We start from the raw sequence: 22,917 nt of genomic DNA, 5'->3' as shown, positions 1-22,917 counted from the left end.
CCAAATCCAACGCCACAAGTCCGCTCGAAGTTTCGTACGAAAAGAGACAATTCTCTCGAGGAGGAAATGTCGACGCCATTCAGTTCAAAGATGAGGCTTAAGGCCAAGCGATAGCCTTTCACCGTCGACACTGAACGGCGCTTTTCCTCCCTAAGGTACAACAAGAACTCTGCTATAGTTGGAGCAGAGGCACTGAGCGGATGAACACCCCATCCATGACACCAACCACAGAAGACTCCACATGGCCTGATAGAGGGCAGAGGTGGACTCTCTGAGGTAAAAAGACATGTGCCTCATAACCAGCTCCGAAAAGCCTTTCCTTGCGAGGAGCTGCTGGATAACCCTTAGGCGTGAAGTCAAAGCGATTTCACCGCCCAGTGGAAAATCTCGCTGTGTGGTTGTCTGAGAAGCTCTGGACGAGGTGGTAGCTCGCATGGTGTCTGGACTAGCAGATATAGAAGGCCTGTGAACCAATCCATATGTTGCCAGAGCAGATTTATCAGGGTCAACTGAAGGTTAGGCGATTCCTGGATTCTATTCATTTGCCTTCTTACTAGGCAGAAGGGGGGGAAACGCGTAGACGTCCAGGTTGTCCCATTTGTGCTGGAATGCATCATGCCAGACAGCTTAAGGGTACGGCACTGGGGAAATATATATCGGAAGCTTCCAGTTGGGAGACGTCGCAAAGAGGGCTATCATCGGCAAACCCCACAAAGTCAAAACTTTGTTGGCTATCTGTTGATACAAAGACCATTTAGAGCCCACTATCTGAGACTTCCTGCTCAGATTGTCTGCCAAGATGTTCTTCTTGCCCGGGTTGAAGCGGGCTGATGGGGTTACCAAATTTTCTTCCGTCCATTTTAGGATTTCCAAAGCCAGCTGGCAAAGGGGCTGTGATAAAGTACCTCCTTGCTTGTTGATGTGGGACACTACCATAATGTTGTCACTTATCAGCACTACTGTGTGCCCTGAAATGAGCTGTTTGAAGGTCTTGAGGGCCAGGAATGCTGCCCTCATCTCTAGGACGTTCATGTGGCATGATCTTTCAGATTCTGATCATAGGCCTAAAGCCGTCAGCTGTGACAGGTGAGCTGCCTACCCTTCTCTTGACGCATCTGTGAAGAGCATAAAATCCAGGTGAGGAGAGAGGAGATCGATGCCCCGGAAGAGGTTGGTGTCGGACACCCACCACTCCAGGTCCCTCTGGACTTAATCGGCACTAGCGTGGCCGGTGAGTCCTCCTGTTGTGCTCAGTGGAACTTTAGTCGCCACTGTGGAGACCTTAGACGAAGTCTGACATGAGAGACTAACTTCTCGAGAGAGGTTAGGTGCCCTAGCAATTGCTCCCATAGACGAACTGGTAGCATGGTCTCTGAGAAGAATAGTTGAGCTACGTTCCTCAACCTTCTTACTCTTTCCTCAGATGGGAAGATCTTGCCTAGTCTGGTCTTGATATTCATCCCTAGGTATATCATTTCTTGTGCTGGCTCTAGATGTGACTTCTCGTAGTTTATCAGGATCCCCTGATCCTGACAAATATGGAGAGGTTTGTCTTGGTGGAGAAGAAGGGTTTCACTCGAGTCTGCCAGTATCAGCTAATCATCAAGGTACCTAAGAAGGCATATCCCTTGGCTGTGAGCCCATGTGGACAATAAGGTGAAGAGCTTTGTGAACACTTGGGGTGCTGTCGACAGGCATAAGCACACCACTTTGAATTGGCATACCTGATTTGCCGACATAACGCGGAGGTACTTCCTTGACGCTGAGTGGACTGGGATCTGGAAGTACAGCATCCTTCAGATCCACTGAGATCGTGAAATCCCGTGGTTTGATTGCCTGTGTACCGTCTGAGCGGTCTTCATCTTGAACGGAGTTTGTTCGACAAATCTATTCAATGCAGAGAGGTAGACGACTGGTCTCCAGCCTCCAGACCCCTTTCTCACAAGAAAAATGCAAATATAGAAGCCTGGGGACCCGTCCTCGATCTCTTTGAGAGCGTCCTCTTCCAACATGGTTCGGATTTCGGCCCGGAGGGCCTTGTCCTTCACGGCTGGTGCGACGGTGGATGAGCCAGGAGAAGGGGAATAGTTGATGAAAGGGACAATATATCCCCTTCTGAGAATGGAAACAGACCAAGGTCTGCTCCCAGTTCCATGCACCGTCGCCATCTGCTGCTCAGGCATTCCCCCACCCGTGGACAGGTCGGGGGATTGCCCTCCCTACCGGGAGCGTCGCTGAGATTTCTTGCTGTTGCCTCTGAAGCCTTTGGATCCTTTTGGATGAAAGGTACCCTTAGGCTCCTGAGGTTGTGTCGGCTTTTTCTTAGGAGCAGTCTTTTTCTAGTCCTTGGCGGTTGTAGTTCTCTGCAGAGGTTGTTGCTGCCGAGGAGGCTTACGGGGAGCTACCGTGCGCTGAAGGAGATAGTCGTGGCTCGCCTTCCTCCAGGGCTCAGCTACAGCCTCGATGCCGGCTCCCGCGAAGTGTAGGGCCCTCCATCGGAGCGTTGCGGAGTCTCCTAGTCTCCCTCTTTGGCAGCTGCTTCTGGAATCTGGAGGCCACAGCATCTCAGCTCCTCAAGATCCAGTACGCCAATTGGTAGACAACATTCTCCGTCAAAAATTCAAGGGTCTTGGTCCCTGAGAGAAGGAAGAAGAAGAGGGCTTCCTTTCTCTTCGTTGACGAGAAGTCCTCGTTCTTAACGAGGTAGCCAACTGTCCCAACCAATAATCCAACCATGAGGCAGATTGCAAAGCACACTTTGCAACCCGCTCCATGTTGGGGGCGTCAGCTGCAAAGAACTCAACTGAAAGGTTCGCCAGCCTCTCAATGGTTTAACCAGGTGTGAGTGACACGATTTCTGGATCGAGCGGTAGAGGTAAGGGATCGTCATCAATCACCTAATAGTACGTTCTGTGCCTGATGTACGGCGGAGGAAGTAGCCTGGAGGAATCAACTGCTCTGAGTGAGTGCGTAACGCCAGCTACCTGGGCATACGCTCACTTCTTCGCCGCCTTCACCCCTCTGGACCAGGGTAGGGATACTCTAGATTTGGTGGGTTTAGGGGCGTCGGAGAACAGATCCAGAACCGTGTCTTGGCCCTCACGCAGAACCTGGTCTGGTTCCCCGAGTTTGTTCACACGGCAAATGAACGAAAGGACCTTAAGAAAAACTCTATTAAGAGTCCTTTTGCTCATGTACAGACACATTCGGGTTGGAGGCTGGCGGTAAGGCCAGCAGCCAGATCTGAGTGGTCAGATCTATCGTCAAAGGGTACTTCCTCCCCCGAGCTAGCACCCACAGCAGCTCGAGGAGGGTGGAGTCTGATGATCTGGGAGGCAGACCACTGTGGGATACAGTCCCCGCAGTGGGTGGACCCTTAGACTCATTCCTTTGAGGCTGACTGTCACCATAGACTGCCGGATCTTAGGAATGGTCTTAGAGTCCTTCCTCTCTTTGGGTCCAAGAGCAATGGAATCCAGGAGAGGGGGTTTTTCCAAAGCCCTTGTGACCTCGGGTCCTGCTCCCTCAGTCACGCTGACTAGAGTTGGAGCGGTAGGGCTTCGTGTATGAGATATCTCTTGGAGATCTCGAACCCCCGCTCAGCCTAGGACGCAAAGTATCTCCCGTAGGAGGAGTTCTATTCCTCCCTTCCCTCCTCTTGCCGTCAGGCACGTTAGGAATCATGTCCAACCTCTCCCACGTGAGGTCCTGCATGGTTGGACCCTTACTCCTCATATCTGGAGGAAGGTACCGTGGGAGGGGATTGGGTCTGCCTCAGAAATGAAGAGCATCGAGGATCTGAAAGGGGGAATCTTTGCCCTTGGAGTCCAAAGGAATCGCAGGGGTTCTGATTACCGAGGAAGGGGGTTGCGCTGGAAGCCCTACCGCCTCCTTGATAGCCTTCACCAGGTCCTGAAACCACGGGGTTTCCTTGGTAAAGGAAAACTCGGCAAAGTTACCTTGATGTCTGGGACCTGATGATGAAGCCTCAAAGGGAACTGGTCTCGAGGGCTTGTCGGGCCTATCATATTCACGTGGGGAACGTCGCTTCGAAGTTCTCGATGTGACTGTAAGCCTAGAGACCTATGGGTGACCTGCGCCGAGGTGTTGTTGGTGCATCTGACCTACTTGCCATATGCGCAGTGGCTGGGCCTTCGGTGGTTCCGTAGCACGATCGCGCTGGATGGAATAGGTAAAGTCTTTTTGCCACTCCCCCTTACATGAAGAGAGCTCGCTATATGGTGCGCGCTTGCCCTCAGGCAGGCGTGCGCTCTCGACAGAGGGCAGTCGACTGAGAGTGTGCTTTCTTGCAGGCGTGCGCTCTCGACAGAGCGCAGTCGACTGGGAGTGAGCTTTCTTGCAGGCGCGCGAGGGAACTGAACGTTCCTGCTATCCCCAGGTGCAGCAGTCCGAAGATGCGCTAGAGCACGGAAGGTAGAGGGCACACGTCGCGCACGCTGTAGCAGGTGTGAAGTGCTCCCTAAAGGTGTAGCGCTTATTGCATGTGTCGCGCTGGCCGCGTGAGGAGCACTCGCCAGGTGGTTCTGGTGACGGAGGGAGCGCTGAATAGCACCGAGCGGTGGTCAAGTGCATAGCGCTCGCCCTTGAGGGGCTTAGTTTGCTTCACTCCCTTTGTGCTGACGAGAAGTCTCGCTGCTCGGAGCACGTGTGCGCGTCTCGCCCTGAGGGTGAGTATCAAACAAGAGAAGTCATGCGCACAACCTTACTCTCCACCGTTAGTGAGGTTGTGGTTGGAGCTGCGTGCTTAAGCGCGAGAGGATGTTATAGCGCTCGCTGCACCCTGCGGGTGCGCTGGCGAGGAGGCAAAATGATGTGACAAGTCCTGTGATCGTTATCGGGCTCCGAAGGGCCACTGTCGGATGGACTCAATCCTGGTATTGACTCCCATGGGGCATTGCTGGAACCCCTGTGGGGGGGCCAGTCAGGAGAGACTCTCCCCTCCCGCAAGCGAGAAGGACGGTCAGCCCCCTTCATTTCCGGGGAAGCATCGCCGCAAGGGCGAGACTGAAGATCGGCGACGATGGGTGGGGGTTTGTCTTAACTGGGACTCGAGAATCCCTGGATGGATTACCCAAGGGGGTACTCGTCCTCACCTGCTTATGTCCGTCCTCCAAAGGAGAGCGGACGGAGGAACGGGCCGGAGTTGAGGACTCTGCGCCAAAGCACGCACGCATGCCCACCTGAAGACGTTTCTTGGAAGGAGGGCCCGTAAGCCCCGGGGATGGCCATGTACGTTGCAGCGAGTCATCATCAACGGGTTTCCCTGAGGAGGAGGTCGGGACTGCTTCACTATGGGAAGCAACGGAGACTGCCGAACCACAGGGTTAACCAGGCGTTAAAAGGGTGCCGCCTTACTAGAAGGGGCTCCATGGGAACCCGAACAGAAATAGCCAGAATGGGCGGATTGATTCGCAGGAGTAGGAGGTCTGGGTTTCTTTCTCTTTGCAGCAAACTCTGAGAGGGAAGAATCCTTCTTCGATCTCTTCTTGCCGCGTTTACCAAATCATGCCCATTGGGTGGGCGACCACTCCTTACAATCACTACATGGAGACTTCTCCTTGCAGGAGTGGCCCCTACACGAAGGGCAGAGACCGTAAGGGTCCGTCTCCTCAGCAGACATGAAGGTGCCGCAGTGGCGACCTTCCTTCCCAGGACAGGTTCGCATATTGAACCTTCACTGGCAAGCACTCCTGAAAAGAAAAAGTAAAGCCAAAGCAAAAAAAAAGCATAAATTCAAACCAGCCAGCTCTATAATACAGTATTACCTTGTGATACGAGCTTAATGCGTTCCGAGACCCGAGCTCTTATGTCAATTCGCTCATATTTCCGTTCCCACCCTCTGACAAAACACCTAAAAACAGTATATTACAGTGGAAAAACATGTTTTTAATTGTTCTAATTCACAACCTACGCTCACAAAATAACAAATACCTATGTACTGGTTGTGATCTGCAATAAAATGTGACATTATTATGGAGTTCTTACTTTCGAGATGGAAGGTAGTGGCTAACGGCGATGTGTGCGGAGGAGGAGGGAAAGAGAAAGGGGAGGAGAGAGACCTGACGGCAACATGTTCGGTACGTTACACTTTTGTAACACTACGTAACATAACTTAAGCTTTAAATTTAACTTGAATGAAATTTGCTTACAGTACACACACTTAAAAAATAAATGTTAATCTTACATTACACTAATGTTAATTCTAATTTTGTTTTCATTTCCCTTTTTTTGCTTTTCTTCTTCGGGCATGGCTCTTTTTGCCTCGCTTTTTGAATTGCTTTCACCTTCACTTTTGCAGGCCTTTTTAAAAGGAAGCTATCTAGGGATGTTTAATTTTGTCTTCCCCTCAAAATGTTACGAAAATGACGTACACAAGTGTCGTCACAAAAGGCTAACGCACGACAACACGCCAACTTGTCCGGGTGCCTCTTTTCCATAAAATCAGAAAACTCCTGCCACTTCGCTGTTTCTGATTTCCTTCTTTATAGCATCCTTCTGCTTGAGGAAGGTACATATTCTTGTTGTACTCCTCTCATATGGGCAAGCCAGCTTAGTCACTCGTACACCCCTCTCATGTTTTTCGATTATTTCATGCTTTATCTCGATTGTCATCATAAGCTTTTTCTTTTCACTACCTTTGTTTGTACTCGCTTGCCTTAGACCCATTGCTCATTCACTTAATTCTGTACTGATTAACGCAAAAATCACGTAAAAATGCAAACGCTACGGCCGATGCTAGGAGATAACTTTACGCGACGGAGATCGACGGGAAAGAGCGAGTGATGCTGTCCTCGTGAGCAGCCTCTCGCACACTCGGCCACCTAGCGGCCGCATAGGGAACCGTCTCGTTTCCTCATATCTCAAACTTGTCTCGTATCTCGGGGTAAACAATTTGCTCGAAACTTTCCTCGTATCTGAAATTTCTCGTATGTTGGGACACTCGTATGTCGAGGTATTACTGTATAGGAAGTATTTTTCCACACTATTTTGCAGGGGAGAGACAGCGCGCTTACACTCTACCGAGCCAAATTGAAAAGTGACGACTGGACGCCGGTATGCGGGGAATGGGTGAGTGGTCACCTACTCCCCCCCCCCCCCTGCAACTGCTAACTAGCGAAAGGAGGGAACACAGTACTTGAAAAAGCTATCAGCTAGTTTTCAGCTTCGCTGGAATTGATACCCTACTAAAGAGGAGGTAATGGTTTGTATTGTGTCAGAACAATTAAAAAGTGACAGTCAGTTGCCAGTGCTTCTAGCAGTTTTTCATAGATTGGGAGGGGATTAAGGCAAGGTATTGTTTACCATAGTTACTAAAGCTCAACCCACTATTCACATCCACCAAAAAATACCTGATGGACGTCGTGACGTCATCTTCATATGAGCTATGGGGAGGACTTTCTTGAACACTTAGCTAGTGTTCCTCAGGCAGTCATTAGTAAAGAATTATTGTAGTTATATGAATAAACATTGTGAATTCGAATTCTAAACAATTTTCTAAATTCTTTTGTCCTATTTCTCATTTTTTTTTCTAAATGGGTGATGATAGTGCTTCTGAATTAGCATCTGAGTACCTGCCAGATAGCTCAGATGAGGATTACAGTGATAGTGATGATAAGTTACTTATATAATATTATTTTTTGCTATTATTATCTGCTGTAAGTGAATGTTGATTTACTGGCAATCAAAGGGGGTTCCCAATCGGCATGCTGATATAGGTCGCAGTGCAAGAGAACAGTAGAGAAGGGGTTAAGAGGCTGAACAACATGGAACATGATATATGAGAGGAACTGAGGTAAAGAAGAAAACTGAAATGTGTGTGCAGCTAAGGGTCGAAGGGAGATAGCAAAGAATGACAGTACTAAATCTCCTATAGTGTTAAAACCTCAAGTTGGTTCTTTACCTGCTTCTGTTTTCAAGAAACTTCCTGTGGTTGGAGCTGTTAGAGATAGTAGGCTGGTTGGTAGATGAGGCCTTCGATAATTTCATGCTTTATCTCCATTGTCATCATAAGTTTTTTCTTTTCACTACCCTTGTTTGCACTCGCTTGCTTTGGACCCATTGCTCATTCACTTAATTCTGTACGGATTAACGCGAAAATCACGTAAAAATGCAAACACTACAGCCGATGCTAGGAGATAACTTTACGTGACGGAGATCAACGGGAAAGAGCAAGCAATGCTGTCCTCGTGAGCAGCCTCTTGCACACTCGGCCTCATAGGGAACCGTCTCGTATCCTCATATCTCAAATTTGTCTCGTATCTCGGGGCAAAATATTTGCTCGAAACTTCCTCGTATCTGAAATTTCTCGTATGTCGAGGTATTACCGAATAGGAAGTATTTTCCCACACTATTTTGCGGGGGAGAGAGAGCACGTTTACACTCTACCGAGCCAAATTGAAAAGTGACGGCTGGTCGCTGGTATGCTGGGAACAGGTGAGTGGTCACCAACTCCCCATCCCCCCCAACTGCTAACTAGCGAAAGGAGGGAGCACAGTACAGTAGTTGAAAAAGCTATCAGCTAGTTTTCAGCTTCGCTGAAATTGATACCCTACTAAAGAGGAAGTAATGGTTTGTATTCTGTGTCAGAACAATTAAAAAGTGACAGTCAGTTGCCGGTGTTTCTAGCAGTTTTTCATAAATTGGGAGGGGATTAAGGCAAGGTATTGTTTACCAGAGTTACTAAAGCTCCACCCACTATTCACATCCACCAAAATATACCTGATGGACGCCGTGACATCATCTTCATATGAGCTATGGGGAGGACTTTCTTGAACACTTAGCTAGTGTTCCTCAGGCAGTCATTCGTAAAGAATTACTGTAGTTTTATGAGTAAACATTGTGAATTCGAATTCTAAACAATTTTCTAAATTCTTTTGTCCTATTTCTCATTTTTTTTTTCTAAATGGGTGATGATAGTGCTTCTGAATTAGCATCTGAGTACCTGCCAGATAGCTCAGATGAGGATTACAGTGATAGTGATGATAGTTACTTAATTATATTATTTTTTGCTATTATTATCGGCTGTAAGTGAATGTTGATTTACTGGCAATCATAGAGGGTTCTCAAGCGGCATGCTGATATAGGTCGCAGTGCAAAAGAGCAGTAGTGAAGGGGTTAAGAGGCTGAACAACATGGAACATGATATATGAGAGGAATTTAGGTAAAGAAAATAAATAAAATGTTTGCTTTGCTGAGGGTCGGAGGGAAATACCAAAGGGTGACAGTACTAAATCTCCTATGAAGTTAAAACCTCGAGTTGGTTCTTTACCTGCTTCTGTTTTCAAGGAACTGTTCCTGTGGTTGGAGTTCTATGATAGTAGGCTGGTTGGTAGAAGAGGCCTGGCACGGATATACTTACCCGGTGAATATATAATAGCTGACGTCTCGGACGGCTCGACAGAAACACAAAAACTCGCGAGCGATCGCCATGAAGGTTGCGGGTGTACCCACCAGCGCCGACTATCGGCCAGATACCGCATATACATGTAAACAGCTCCAGTTCTTCTCATTCCGCTGGGTCTCTATCGGGGAGGAAGGGAGGGCCTTTAATTTATATATTCACCGGGTAAGTATATTCAAAAATTTATTTTATAATCAAAATATCATTTTTAAATATTAAACTTAGCCGGTGAATATATAATAGCTGATTCACACCCATGGTGGTGGGTAGAGACCAGTATTAATACAATAAAGGCGTATATGCTTAGAGTTTTTGACAGTTATATCATAACAAAACCCAAATAAATATAGGTACCTGGTAAGGAAGCTGACTCTGACGATTACTCTGCCTTGTTAGTCCGCTTTCCTCACGAAGCCCAGCCATCCTCTCAGGATGCTGAAAGACTCCCAGGAGCTGTTATATCCAGGGTGGCAACCCATACAACAGGACCTCATCAAAACCCTTAATCTGGGCGCTCTCAAGAAACGACATTTGACCACCCGCCAAATCAAAAAGGATGCGAAAGGCTTCTTAGCCTTCCGTACAACCCAAAACAAGATTAAAAACATTTCAAGAGAAGATTAAAAGGATATTGGAATTAAGGGAATGTAGTGGTAGAACCCTCACCCACTACTGCACTCGCTGCAACGAATGGACCCAGTGTGTAGCAGTCCTCATAAAGAGTCTGGACGTCTTTTAAGTAAAATGAAGCGAACACCGACTTGCTCCTCCAAAAGGTCGCGTCCATAATACTTCGCAGAGATCTGTTTTGCTTAAAGCCCACGGAAGTTGCTATCGCTCTTACTTCGTGCGTCTTGACCTTAAGCAAGCAACGATCTTTTTCACTCAAGTGAGAATGAGCCTCTCGGATTAAAAATCTAATAAAATACGATAAAGCATTTTTAGACATAGGCAATAAGGGCTTCTTAACTGAGCACCACAAGGCCTCAGATCCACCTCGTAAGGATTTGGTACGAGCTAAATAAAACTTAAGAGCTCTAACTGGGCACAGTACTCTTTCAAGCTCGTTGCCTACGATCTCTGATAGGCAAGGTATATCAAACGACTTAGGCCAAGGACGAGAAGGCAGTTCATTTTTGGCCAAGAAACCAAGCTGAAGCGAACATGTGGCTTTATCTGTAGAAAAGCCAATGTTTTTACTAAAGGCATGGATCTCACTGACCCTTTTAGCCGAAGCCAAGCACACTAAGAAAAGCGTCTTGAGGGCGAGATCCATCAGGGAGGCTGAATGTAATGGCTCAAACCTGTCGGACATTAAGAACCTTAGGACCACGTCTAAGTTCCATCCAGGAGTTGCCATACGACGCTCCTTAGAGGTCTCGAAGGACTTAAGGAGATCTTGGAGATCTTTATTGTTGGACAGATCTAAGCCTCTATGTCTGAATACAGAAGCCAACATGCTCCTGTAGCCCTTAATAGTGGGAGCCGAGAGGGAGCGAACATTTCTCAGATGCAGGAGAAAGTCTGCAATTTGGGCTACAGAGGTACTGGAAGAGGAAATGGATGATGACTTGCACCAGTCTCTAAAAACTTCCCATTTCGACTGGTAGACCTTGATGGTAGAAGCTCTCCTAGCTCTCGCAATCGCTCTGGCTGCCTCCTTCGAAAAACCTCGAACTCTTGAGTGTCTTTCGATAGTCTGAAGGCAGTCAGACGAAGCGCGGGGAGGCTTTGATGAAGACTCCTTACGTGGGGCTGCCGTAAGAGATCCATCCTTAAAGGAAGACTCCTTGGAACGTCTACCAGCCATTGAAGTACCTCTGTGAACCACTCTCTCGCGGGCCAGAGGGGAGCAACCAACGTCAACCTTGTCCCTTCGTGAGAGGCGAACTTCTGCAGTACCTTGTTGATGATCTTGAACGGCGGGAATGCGTACGCGTCCAGGTAAGACCAGTCCAGTAGAAACGCATCTATGTGGGCCGCCTCTGGATCTGGGACTGGAGAGCAATAGGTCGGGAGCCTTTTGGTCAACGAGGTGGCAAAGAGGTCTATGGTGGGTTGACCCCAAGTCAACCAAAGACTCTTGCACACGTCCTTGTGGAGGGTCCATTCTGTGGGGATCACCTGACCTCTCCGACTGAGACAGTCCGCCAAGACGTTCAAGTCCCCCTGGATGAATCTTGTCAACAGGGAGATGCCTCGATTTTTTGACCAGATGAGGAGGTCCCTTGCGATGACGAACAGTGTGTGGGAGTGAGTGCCTCCTTGCTAGGAGATGTACGCCAAGGCTGTCGTGTTGTCCGAATTGACTTCTACCACTTTGTTTCGAAGAATGCTCTCGAAACTCGTCAAGGCCAAGTGAACCGCTAACAGCTCCTTGCAGTTGATGTGCATGCTCTTCTGATCCGACGTCCAAAGACCCGAACATTCCAGACTGTCCTGAGTCGCTCCCCAACCCAAATCCGACGCGTCTGAGAACAACACGTGGTTTGGGTTCTTGACCGCCAGGGACAGACCCTCTCGCAAACTTATGTTGCTGTCCCACCAGTTCAGGCACGTTTTTACTGGCTCGGAGATCGGGATTGACACAGCTTCCAAAGTCTTGCTCTTGTTCCAGTATAAGTCTAGATGGAACTGGAGAGGGCGAAGGTGAAGTCTCCCTAGTGAGACAAATTGCTCCAGGGATGACAGAGTCCCTAAGAGGCTCATCCAACTTCTCACTGAGCAACGGTCTTTTTTTAGCATGAGGCGGACTTTGAGCAGGGCTTGCTCTATCCTGGTGGCAGACGGAAAAGCCCGAAAAACTAGACTGCGAATCTCCATCCCCAAATAGAGAATCTCCTGGGAGGGATTCAGTTGAGACTTTTCTAAGTTCACCAACAGTCCCAACTCCTTTGCCAGACCCAATGTTCATTGAAGGTCCTGCAGACAGCGATGGCGGGACGATGCTCTGAGAAGCCAGTCGTCCAGGTACAGGGAGGCTCGAATTCCCGATAAATGAAGGAATTTTGCCACATTCCTCATGAGCCTCGTAAACACGAGAGGAGCAGGGCTGAGGCCGAAGCACAGTGCTCGGAACTGGTACACCACATTCCTGTAAACAAACCTCAGATACTGTTGAGAATCTGGGTGTATAGGAATGTGGAAGTACGCATCCTGCAGGTCGAGAGAGACCATCCAGTCTCCCTCTCTGACCGCTGCTAGGACGGACTTCGTGGTCTCCATCGTAAATTTTGTTTTTAAAACAAAAACGTTGAGCGCACTGACGTCCAGCACTGGCCTCCAACCTCCTGTATGCTTTGGTACTAGGAAGAGACGGTTGTTAAATCCCGGTGATTGAAGGTCCGAGACTTTCACCACCGCTCCCTTCTCTAGCAACAGAGACACCTGCTGATGAAGAGCTTGTCTCCTTGACTCCTCTCGATACCTGGGAGAGAGGTCTAAAGGAACTGTTACTAGAGGAGGTCTGCGTACAAAAGGAATTTTGTACCCCTCCTTGAGCAACAACACAGACTCTTGGTCTGCACCCCTCTTCTCCCAGGCTTGCCAGAAGCTGTTCAGTCTGGCCCCTACCGCTGTCTGAGGACGTGGGCAGTCAGACTCTGCCACGGGAGGACTTGGATCCTCTCCTCTTGCCTCTTTTACCGTCGGCACGAGCGCCTCCCCTGCTGGGGGCTCTGCCACGAAAGGGCGGGATAAACCTAGTCGCTGGGGTATCGATCTTGGGTCTCACGACATAAGACGATGAAGGAGCACCCTTGCGAGCAGAAGAAGCCATCAGATCGTGTGTATCCTTCTGCACCAGCGAAGCCGCAATGTCCTTGATCAGCTGTTGAGGAAACAAGGCAGCTGATAAGGGGGCAAAGAGAAGCTCCGACCTTTGACAGGGAGTCACTCCTGCCGAAAGGAACGAGCAAAGAGTCTCCCTCTTCTTCAGGACTCCAGCCGTAAAGGTAGCGGCGAGCTCATTGGAGCCATCACGGATGGCTTTGTCCATGCAAGACATAATAAGCACGGAAACATCCTGGTCGGCCGACGAGATCTTCCTGCTTAATGCTCCTAGAGACCAATCTAAAAAGTTAAAAACTTTGAAGGCCCTGTAAACCCCTTTAAGGAGATGGTCAAGGTCCGAGGAGGACCAACAAACTTTAGAGCGTCTCATGGCCAGGCGACGGGGAGAGTCTACGGGGCTTGAGAAGTCTCCCTGGGCAGAGGCAGGGACTCCCAAGCCGAGAACTTCTCCCGTATCATACCAGACGCTCGCTCTAGAAGCTAGTTTAAAAGGAGGGAAAGCAAAGACCGTCTTCCCCAAACTCCTCCTGGTAACCAACCAGTCGCCAAGCAAACGTAAAGCCCTCTTAGAGGAGCGAGAGAGCACTAGCTTAGTAAAAGAAGGCTTCGAAGTAGCTAGGCCTAGCGCAAACTCTGACGGAGGAGAACGAGGAGCAGAAGTTACAAAATGGTCTGGGAATAGATCCTTGAAAATCATCATGATTTTCTTAAAGTCCATAGAGGGTTGAGCAGCTATAGGCTCTTCTCCGTCTGATAAAACACCCAAAGGAATATCAGTAGGCGGAGGATCAGCAACATCCTCATCTGAAGGAACCTCGTCCGACAATTATTGAGTCTCAAGAAAAGGAGAGACCTGCCGCGGTGGCAATGCTTGACAGGCAAAGTCCACGAGCAAAGGAGCAGCAGTAGCAGTCAAGGAAGCGACGTCATGTCGCTGCTGAAAGGACTGACCAGCAACAACAACAGGAGTTGATGGACGCTCGACGTCAAGTCGAGACTGCCTTGACTGCCTAGACTGAGCAGTCAAAACAACCCTTGACTGCGGTGCTTGACGCTCAACGTCAAAACAAGGCAACTGAGCTGGTTGGTGAACGTCCTGAACGTCAACACGAGACTGTGGCAGCGGCTGAAAGTCAACACGGGACTGCAGCGAGTGAGGATCCAAGTCACGTGACTGACGTGACAAACTACCGACATCACGTTTCACAACGTCAAAAGGACGAGTAAAAGCTTGTTTGGGCGGCTGATGGCCAGAGTCTCGATCAGCGTAACGGCGAGGATCATCGTAAACCTGCTCAACGGTATACTCCTCCATAAGGGAGGCAAGCTTAGTCTGCATATCCTGCAGGACAACCCATTTAGGATCAACGGGAGTCGGGACGGGCCGAGACGATGGTAACGACTGTGTCGGCAAAACATTGCCTTTGCTGAGACTCTCGGAGCCCGTGTTACGCTTACGCTTAATGGGCGAACAGTCTTCCGACGACTGCAAAGGGTCAGAGCTGTCCCAATGGCTACAGCCAGGACGCTGGACCTGTCCTGAAGGGACTGACTTCCGCTTCAAGGGTCTAGAAACCTTGCGCCAAGGTTTCTTTCGCGAGAAGCCTTCGGATGACGAGGAGAAAACAGCCTCGCTCGTCTTATGGTAGGGGCGATCTTGACGAGACACGCCCGATACCAAAGAGGGAACGTCTGTACGTTGGTTAAAGCCTCTCGTCCCCTTAAGTCCTACGAAATTACTTCTCCCTGGTGCAGGGGAGCCTGAAAGAGGTCTCGGACTAGGTGAACGACAAGCACGAACAGACGAACCCTCGGTCGCAACACTAAAAACACTTTGCACACTTATCACTTTATCCCCACGATTTTCTGATTTGGCACTCTGACACTTCAATAAATTCACATCCGACATGAGTTGATTACGGTCCGATGCTAAGGACTCAACTCTCTCGCCCAAAGCTTGAATGGCAAGCAACATATCCCGCATGGACGGTTCATGAGTGCTAGTAGAGGGTTCAGGAACAACTACTACAGGGGAAGGATTAGGTTCAGGGGCATGGGAGGAGGAAAATTCCAACGACCTAGAGGAGCTTCTCCTCACCCTATCTCTCTCTAGCTTACGAGAATATTTATCAAACTCTAGCCAGTCGAATTCCGACAAGACCACGCACTCATCACACCGATCTCCTAATTGGCAGGTTTTACCCCGGCAATTAGAACACACGGTATGTGGGTCGAGAGAGGCCTTGGGAAGACGTTTGTTACAATCCCTAGCATTACATTTGCGAAATTTAGGTCCAGGGATAGGAGACGGGTCAGCCATATTGAACAGTCAAAGAAAATCCAAAACAAATCCAAAGTCATCAACAATAAACACTAGCCAAAAAAGGGTTCAAGAGTTTTAATTGAAGAGAAAACACCTGTCACTGCGAAAGCTCAAACAACCAAAAAGAAGTACTTCACCAAAAATGACGAAAACTCCAGGTCAACAGCGAGCGGAATCAACTTGTCGACAAGACCGACAGAGAAGAACTGGAGCTGTTTACATGTATATGCGGTATCTGGCCGATAGTCGGCGCTGGTGGGCACACCCGCAACCTTCATGGCGATCGCTCGCGAGTTTTTGTGTTTCTGTCGAGCCGTCCGAGATGTCAGCTATTATATATTCACCGGCTAAGTTTAATATTTAAAAATGACATTTAGGAATAATTTGTATTTTTCTTAACCATACAAACCTGAAGCTCTTTAACGTGGAGATAGATTTCCGCAACAGCTGAACATACATACATACATAAACCAAGGCACTTTTGGGGGGTAGCCGACATCAAACAAATGAAACAAAAAAGGGGACCTTTCCTCTCTATGTTCCTCCCAGCCTGACAAGGGACTCAACTGAGTTCGGCTGGTACTGCTAGGGTGCCACAGCCCACCCTCCCCTGTTATCCACCACAAATGAAGATTCATAATGCCGAATCCCTTACTGCTGCCGCAGGGGCATAAAAAACAATTAGAATAGCGCCAACGTATCCCTGCGTGTCATAAAGGCGACCAAAAGGGACGGGACGAGGGGGCTGGGAACCGCCTCTCCTGTATTATAATCCTGTGAGACATCAAAGAGGCAACAGCTGAAACTAGCCGTAAAACTTTTAGCGAGGTTTTACTCCTCTCTGCTGGTTAGCGAAGGGTAGTGGAGGTAGACCCACCAGCCTGGTGACACATGCAGTAGCCAACACAAGCCACTTTGTAATTAAAGGCAGGACTTCCTGGAGGTAGGTGACGGTAGGCCAGAACATGTGAAGAGCTTCAGGTTTGAATGTTTAAAAAAAATAAATATTATTTCCAAATTTGTCATTTGTTCTGATACCAGATACAAAACTGTCAGCTCTTTACTATGGAGACTCATGCTTAGGTGGGTGGAAGTCCAAGACCAACTGACTAGTCCCTGACCCGGGGTGTGACTCTTATGCTTCGTATGAGCTATGGAAGGGCACACCCTATCACCTCGCTAACTCCCAATGAGAGATAACTGTCTGAGCAATTGTGTGAAAGTGTGACGATTGAGCAATGTGACTCGACTCATCAAGGTAAGCCTTCATTAGAAGCTATGCTTTCACTCCCACCTCGCTAGGAGAACGGGGACGCAACTATATATATACATAAATTAGGATGCATACGGGACAATAATACACACTTATAGTCAGAGGTGGTCAGATTGCAGAATTCCTCGGTTTGCTCAAGCCCCAAGAGAGGAGAGAATGAAAGGTGAAAGGCCACTCCTTCGCCTATCATACTAGTAAGGCGATGGTGACCTGTCACAGTTCTTATTGTGACGTTCTTTGTAGATTCAAGCCTGTAAAACCTGTTCAAATAGTTTGTGCAATTGCGCAGGAGCGCTGGCGAGCCAGAGAACACTCGTGCCCAGTATGATGCTGCGCAGGAAACTGAAAGTGCGCAGGTGAGGGCTGGCGTGCAGGAGACCGCAGGCTGTGCATGAGAACGCGGACGCATAGGAGAGTGCAGCAGCGCAGGGGCGCGCTGACGAGTTGGCCAGTGCTGTAGCACTGGCGAACGAGAGTGCACTAGCGAGATGGCAAATGCTGGGGCATTGGAATGTGCTTGCAAGTAGGCTAGTGCTGAGGTACCGAAGAGCACTGAAGCACTGACGCTCTGATAAGTGTTGATGTGCTGGGAGGTGCTGACGAGGTGCTGGTGCACTGTAGGGCGCTGGCGCGCAGCTAAACAATTAAAAGGTGCAGCACAAATAGGCAGATGATGAATCAGTGACAGGACCAGTAAAGGCAAGTCAGCAGGTCGGCATGAGTGTTGGACTGGAACTGGGATGTTCCCTTTGGAAGGGCAAACATCCATCAACAAGGAGCGTGAACGATCCACAGAAGAGTCCAGGACCAAAGTCAATGGATTAGCTGCAGAATGCATGTTCTGACTCTCTTTGCTTCCCCTCCGAAATGGGACTAGCAGCAAAGTCTCCTCCTTCCACCCCAGAGTTCCTCTCAGGGTGGGTCGCGGGCATCCCTAGAGTGACTAGCGGCTCCTGTAGGTCTGTAGGTCCTTGAAGAGGACTCCAGAAGAGTCTAGGAGTCCTTAAGATTTCTTCCGACGAAGGAGGTAGGACTCAAGCATCGAAGGCCAGACGGTATCGTCACTCCCGACTTCCCTTGGTGGTGGAGAACTCTCCGTGCAAGGAGAAACTTCCTCCAAAAGTGGAAGGGAGTAAGTTCGGGCATGCCGCGACTCCCTTGGCAGAGGTGAATTAGGAGTGTCTTCAACAGGAAGGACGGGCCTTGAAGGCCTAACAGGAGTTAGCTTCACCCTAGGGAATGCGATCGCTTCTGAGACTCCTCACGACATGGGAGGCCCGAAGGCTTGCACTACTACTCTGACCATAGCACCGAACCAGGGCTGTTTGCTGACAGACGCACTGTCGGACAGATCCCCTGGAAGGAAAGGGACCGAAGGTTCCCTGTGAGGAGTCTCAACAGATGTTGATGGTGGGTCCGCCCTTGAGAGACAAATCTTCAGGATCCTGAACCCTTTTGTAGAGCCTTTCCCTTTCACCGGTGGTCGCACTGTGAAGCGTTGGAGGGGAGGGGAGTCGGGCGATGGTGACCGGTCCCAGTCTTTATTGTGACGTTCCTTGCATATTCGAGCCTTAAAACCTGTTCAAATGTTTTGCGCACTTGCAAATGAGAGCTCTCGCTCGCAGTACGATGCTGCTCAGGAGAGTGCTGGCGAGCTGGAGGGCGTAGACAAGCCAGAGAGTGTTGATGGAGAGTATAAGGGTGCTGGCGCGCAGAAGAACGCCGCTGCGCATGAGTTCAGTGACGCGTAGGAGAGCCAAACTGCGCGCGGACGAGTTGGGGAGTGCTGTAGTGCTGGCGAATAGGACATCACTGGGGAATTGGAATGCTCTGATGAGTAGGTGAGTGCTGAGGCACAGAAGGGCGCTGAAGCACTGGAGAGCGCTGACGAACGATGACGCTCTTGAAAGCATTAATACGCTGGAGGGCGCTAACAAGATGTTGGTGAGCATTGGTGTGTTTTAGGGCAATGGCGAGCATTGGCGCACAGCTAAACGCTTAGAAAGTGCAGCACAAACAGGCAGATGATGAATCGGTGACAGGAACAGTGAAAGCAGGTCAGCAGGTAGGCAAACGCTGGCTAACAGGAGATCGTTGGGGCATTGGAATGTACTGGTGAGTAGATGAGTGTTGAGGCACCGAAGGGCCCTGAAGCGCTTATGCTCTGGAAAGCGTTGATGTGCTGTAGTGTGCTGGCGAGCGTTGGCGCAGAAGGGAATCAGGAAAGTGTCCGGCGGGAGAGACAGGAAGGACGGGCCTCGAAGGCCTAACAGGAGTTAGCTTTACCCTAGGGGATTTGATCGCAACTGAGACTCCTCATAACCTGTTAGGCCCGAAGGCTTGCACTACTGCTCTGACCATGGCACCGAACCAGGGCTGTTTGCTGACAGACACACTGTCGGACAGATCCACTGAAAGGAAAGGGACCGAAGGATCCCTGTGAGGGTGGGACCGCCCTTGTAAGACGAATCTTCAAGATCCTCAACCCTTCTGTAGAGCCTTTCCCTTTCCCCGCAGGCGTGCTGTAATGCGTATGCGGGGAGGGGAGTCAGGTGATGGTGACCTGTCACAGTCTTTATTGTGACGCTCCTTACATATTCAAGCCTGTAAAACCTTGTCAGATGTTTTGCGCAATTGCGCAGGAGAGGTGGTGAGTGCTGGCAAGCCGGAGAGCGCTCAAGCGCAGCATAGTAATGGCACACAATATGATACTGCGCAGGAAACTGAGAGTGCGCTGGTGAGCCAGAGTGCGTTGAAGTGCAGGAGAGCGCTGGTGCGCAGGCAAGTTCTGGCGTGCAGGAGAGCGCTTGCGAGTTGCAGAGCCCGAGCGTGCAGGAGAATGGCGCTGCACATGAACGCGCTGGTGCGAAAGAGAGCGCAGCTGCGTGCTGGCGAGTGCTGTAACGCTGGCGAACAGGAGATTGCTGGAGCATTAGAATGCGCTGGCGAGTAGGCAAGTACTGAGGCACCAAAGGGCGCTGACGCTCTTGAATTATTGATGTGCTGGAGGGCGCTGACGAGATGCTGGTGAGCGCTGGAGCACTGTAAGGCGCTGGGGAGCATTGGCGCACAGCTAAACGCTTAGAAGGTGCAGCACAAACAGGCGGATGATGAATCGGTCACAGGAACGGTGAAGGCAGGTCAGCAGGAATGTTGAACTAAAACCGGGATGTGTCCTTTGGAAGGGCGAACACCTACCGACAGAGATCTCAAACGATCCACAGAAGAGTCCAGGACCGAAGTCTAAGGACTAGCTGCGGCGTCGTCAGGAGGTCCAGGAACAGGCGAAGATCAAGGGCCGGAAGAAGACTGAAGCGGAGGCTCCTCTGTAGAAGACGGCTGCGAGGATGAGGCGCCTTTTCACCGACGGCGAAGGGCCACCTCTAAGGAGAAGCGGAAGGCGAGCTCTGCGTCAAAGACGCCCTCTAGGGGCCAGTGGATCAGCAAGCTGACCTTTAGAAGCAGTAGTCTTCTGCAGAGGAATCTCTATGAGTGAACTTCCGCGAGAGAAGAAACACTCGCAGGAGAGACCAAAGAAAGATGAGCTGGAATGGGGGGAACAGAATTGGCAGCATCAGTTGGAGAGTTTGAAGGTGCAGGGGCGTTGGCAGCGGCCACAGAAGACACCTCTGACACTACCACGTTGACACACGACAGGGAATCTTACCTCCAAAGTCGGTGACGGCTGCTCACTAGCACAAGGGATGACAAGGCGCAGCAAGGAGTCCTTGGAGGGCAGACCCGGGAGCCCCAAGGGCAATCACACCTGTACAAAAGGAAAGAGACAAGGCCTCACCTGGGGGAAGAGGTGGGGCCACTTTGCTAGGGGAAGCAAAACCATCTCTCGAGGACCAGGGTTGGCCATAAACTAAAGGGTCTACACTACTACTCGACAGTCTCCCGGAAGAGACCGAACGAGCAGGAGCTTTGGAGGAAGGTCGGGAAGTGGAAGAAGAGATCTTGGGTTTTCTCCCTTTCAAAGAAACCTTCGAAGGAGAAATATCCCGCTTTGACTTCTTCCGCCGTTGCCCAAACCTTTCCCACTGGGAGGCAGACCCCTCCCGACACTCACTACACCTGTTACCACTATCACACCGCTGAGCTCTGCAGGCAGATCAAAGGGTGTGGCAATCAGTGTCCAAGACCGACATGAAGGTTCCGCAGGGACGACCTCGAGTCAAGGGCAAGTACACATGGTTGCAGAAGTCAACACACACTCACAATAGAGAAGAAAAAGCCCAAACAAAAGCATTACGTATATAGCAGTCCAAATAGACGAAGGAAGGACGAAGAACAGCAACTACAGTACACCATCCGAGCCAAAAGCAAAGTGAGCTAAATCACTGGTGTGTGAACGGGAGCGGTAGCAAGCAACTCCCCCTATCCCCGCTAACTAGCGGAATGGGTAGTTAACCCTCGCAAAATTTTAATGGCTCGTTCTTACAGCTTCGCTAGAAGTAATGACCCCTAATAAATAGCATAGGTTTGTATTCCAGCTACAGAACAAATTGGTTTTCTCTATGTATTTCCACCAGAAATGTGTTATAGATGAGGTAATCTTGTTGAAGAATTAACCAATAACAATGATCTAATACTAATGAATGATGGTTTTCGAACTAGGTATGATGTATTCCGCAATTCTACATCAGCCATCGATTTGTCAACACTTCTTATTTTCTTCATTAGACATATTGTACTAAAGTAAAGCTTTACCATATTGGATTGCGATGTTTAGGGTCGATTCACACTATTGGTTCGGTCGCGCTCAATTCTCGCTCCAGTCACGGTCCAGTCAGATAGTTACACGATTATAAGTGGAAGCATTCAAACTGGCGAGCTAGTCCGGTCTTGCTACATTCACGCTCCGGTCGCGATAGAAAAAAATCATTATGTACAATAACAGGCAAACGTTCATTCCGTAAATACATATCCGGTAAATTTGTATTGTATTACAGGATGTTTTCCCCACCCAAAACCCCGAGTTCCCACTGGGGGTCCCCCATTATCGTAGGATATAGATGTATATATATATTTCTGAAACTATTCATTTGCGACGGGAACGAGTGTCATTTTCGAAGAGCGTAATTTTTTCTATTAGAAAAGTAGTTGTTTTCCTAGGTTACATTGCCCTGTAATACACTACAATAAAACCAAAAAATCATTATGTACAATAACAGGCAAACGTTCATTCCGTAAATACCTTTCCTAATATCACTGAACAATATTTCTATACAATTATGCTTTTTCTTCCTATCTATAATTTTGCCAAGACATTGATCGGACCGAGAGCGAACTGAGACTAGTGTGAATCAATCCTTACTGTATGGGATAAAAGATTTAACATGAGCAAATTTTTCATCATCAAATTCCTTCAGCTGAAAAACAAAATATATAATCAGTTCAAGCTAAAATCTCCCCAGTGAGATAAAGCTGTGAACTCACGTAAAACAAAGCCCTAATCTGCCCGGCCAGTCCTAGGGTAATGCTAGTTCTAAGAAAAATACACTTCTCAAGCTCAATTCTAATGTTGCAGGTCATAATTTACTATATGATTAAAGCCTGAGTGTTCTAGTATAATATGTCTTATAAATACCTGGTAAACAGTTCAATTGCAACGTATTCTTTTACTCCTTGAACGTATCCACAATGGCCGATTGGGTTCCAAATCAAAGACAATACACGAAAGATGGGAAGCTCCAGCCACAGCCGCATCGGCCGCCTACAAATTAGTACCCGGCATGAAATGAAGATGGCGGTAGCATTGCACCTCCCTACATCGTCTGTTTGTTTACAAAGCGGGGCATTCAATTTCAATCATGAATGGGCGTAGCCATCATCACCCGTGTGTGTGGATTGCAATAGGACGAAAAATGATTTTCCCCATCTGATTTTTCATGCTTTTCCACAGAATAAAGAAAGGTAATAAAATCATTACATCTGTTACTAAGTACATGATGACTTTTAGAGAAAATGAAGAAATAAAATAGACCAAAATAAAATTAATGTCGGTGCAGTGTTATTCCGAAATAAATATTGGAAAATATTTACAATACGATGGACGCCTCTAAGCGGAAAGAAAATGTATTTATATGTGATTTTCGACGAGAA

The 22,917-nt window shown here is 48.9% G+C and overlaps 1 long non-coding RNA gene across 2 annotated transcripts in view; it reads right to left on the bottom strand.

The window, feature by feature from the left end:
* The window catches only part of LOC137641311 (uncharacterized), a 48,747-nt gene extending 26,211 nt beyond the window's left edge, over positions 1 to 22,536 (bottom strand). Inside the window, exon 1 of one of the 2 annotated variants that reach the window (XR_011044477.1) lies at positions 22,403 to 22,536. This is a non-coding gene — a long non-coding RNA (uncharacterized lncRNA). Of the gene's footprint in view, positions 1 to 9,289; positions 9,371 to 22,402 lie in introns of those variants that run through there. The other variant, XR_011044476.1, reaches the window with a different exon arrangement.
* Between the last annotated feature and the right edge of the window lie 381 nt (positions 22,537 to 22,917).

Source organism: Palaemon carinicauda, chromosome 5, assembly GCF_036898095.1.
Source record: "Palaemon carinicauda isolate YSFRI2023 chromosome 5, ASM3689809v2, whole genome shotgun sequence".
In the NCBI taxonomy this organism is placed as follows: Eukaryota; Metazoa; Arthropoda; class Malacostraca; order Decapoda; family Palaemonidae; genus Palaemon; species Palaemon carinicauda.
Note: the sequence above shows the minus strand (reverse complement) of the source record. Positions and strands in the feature narration are given on the sequence as shown.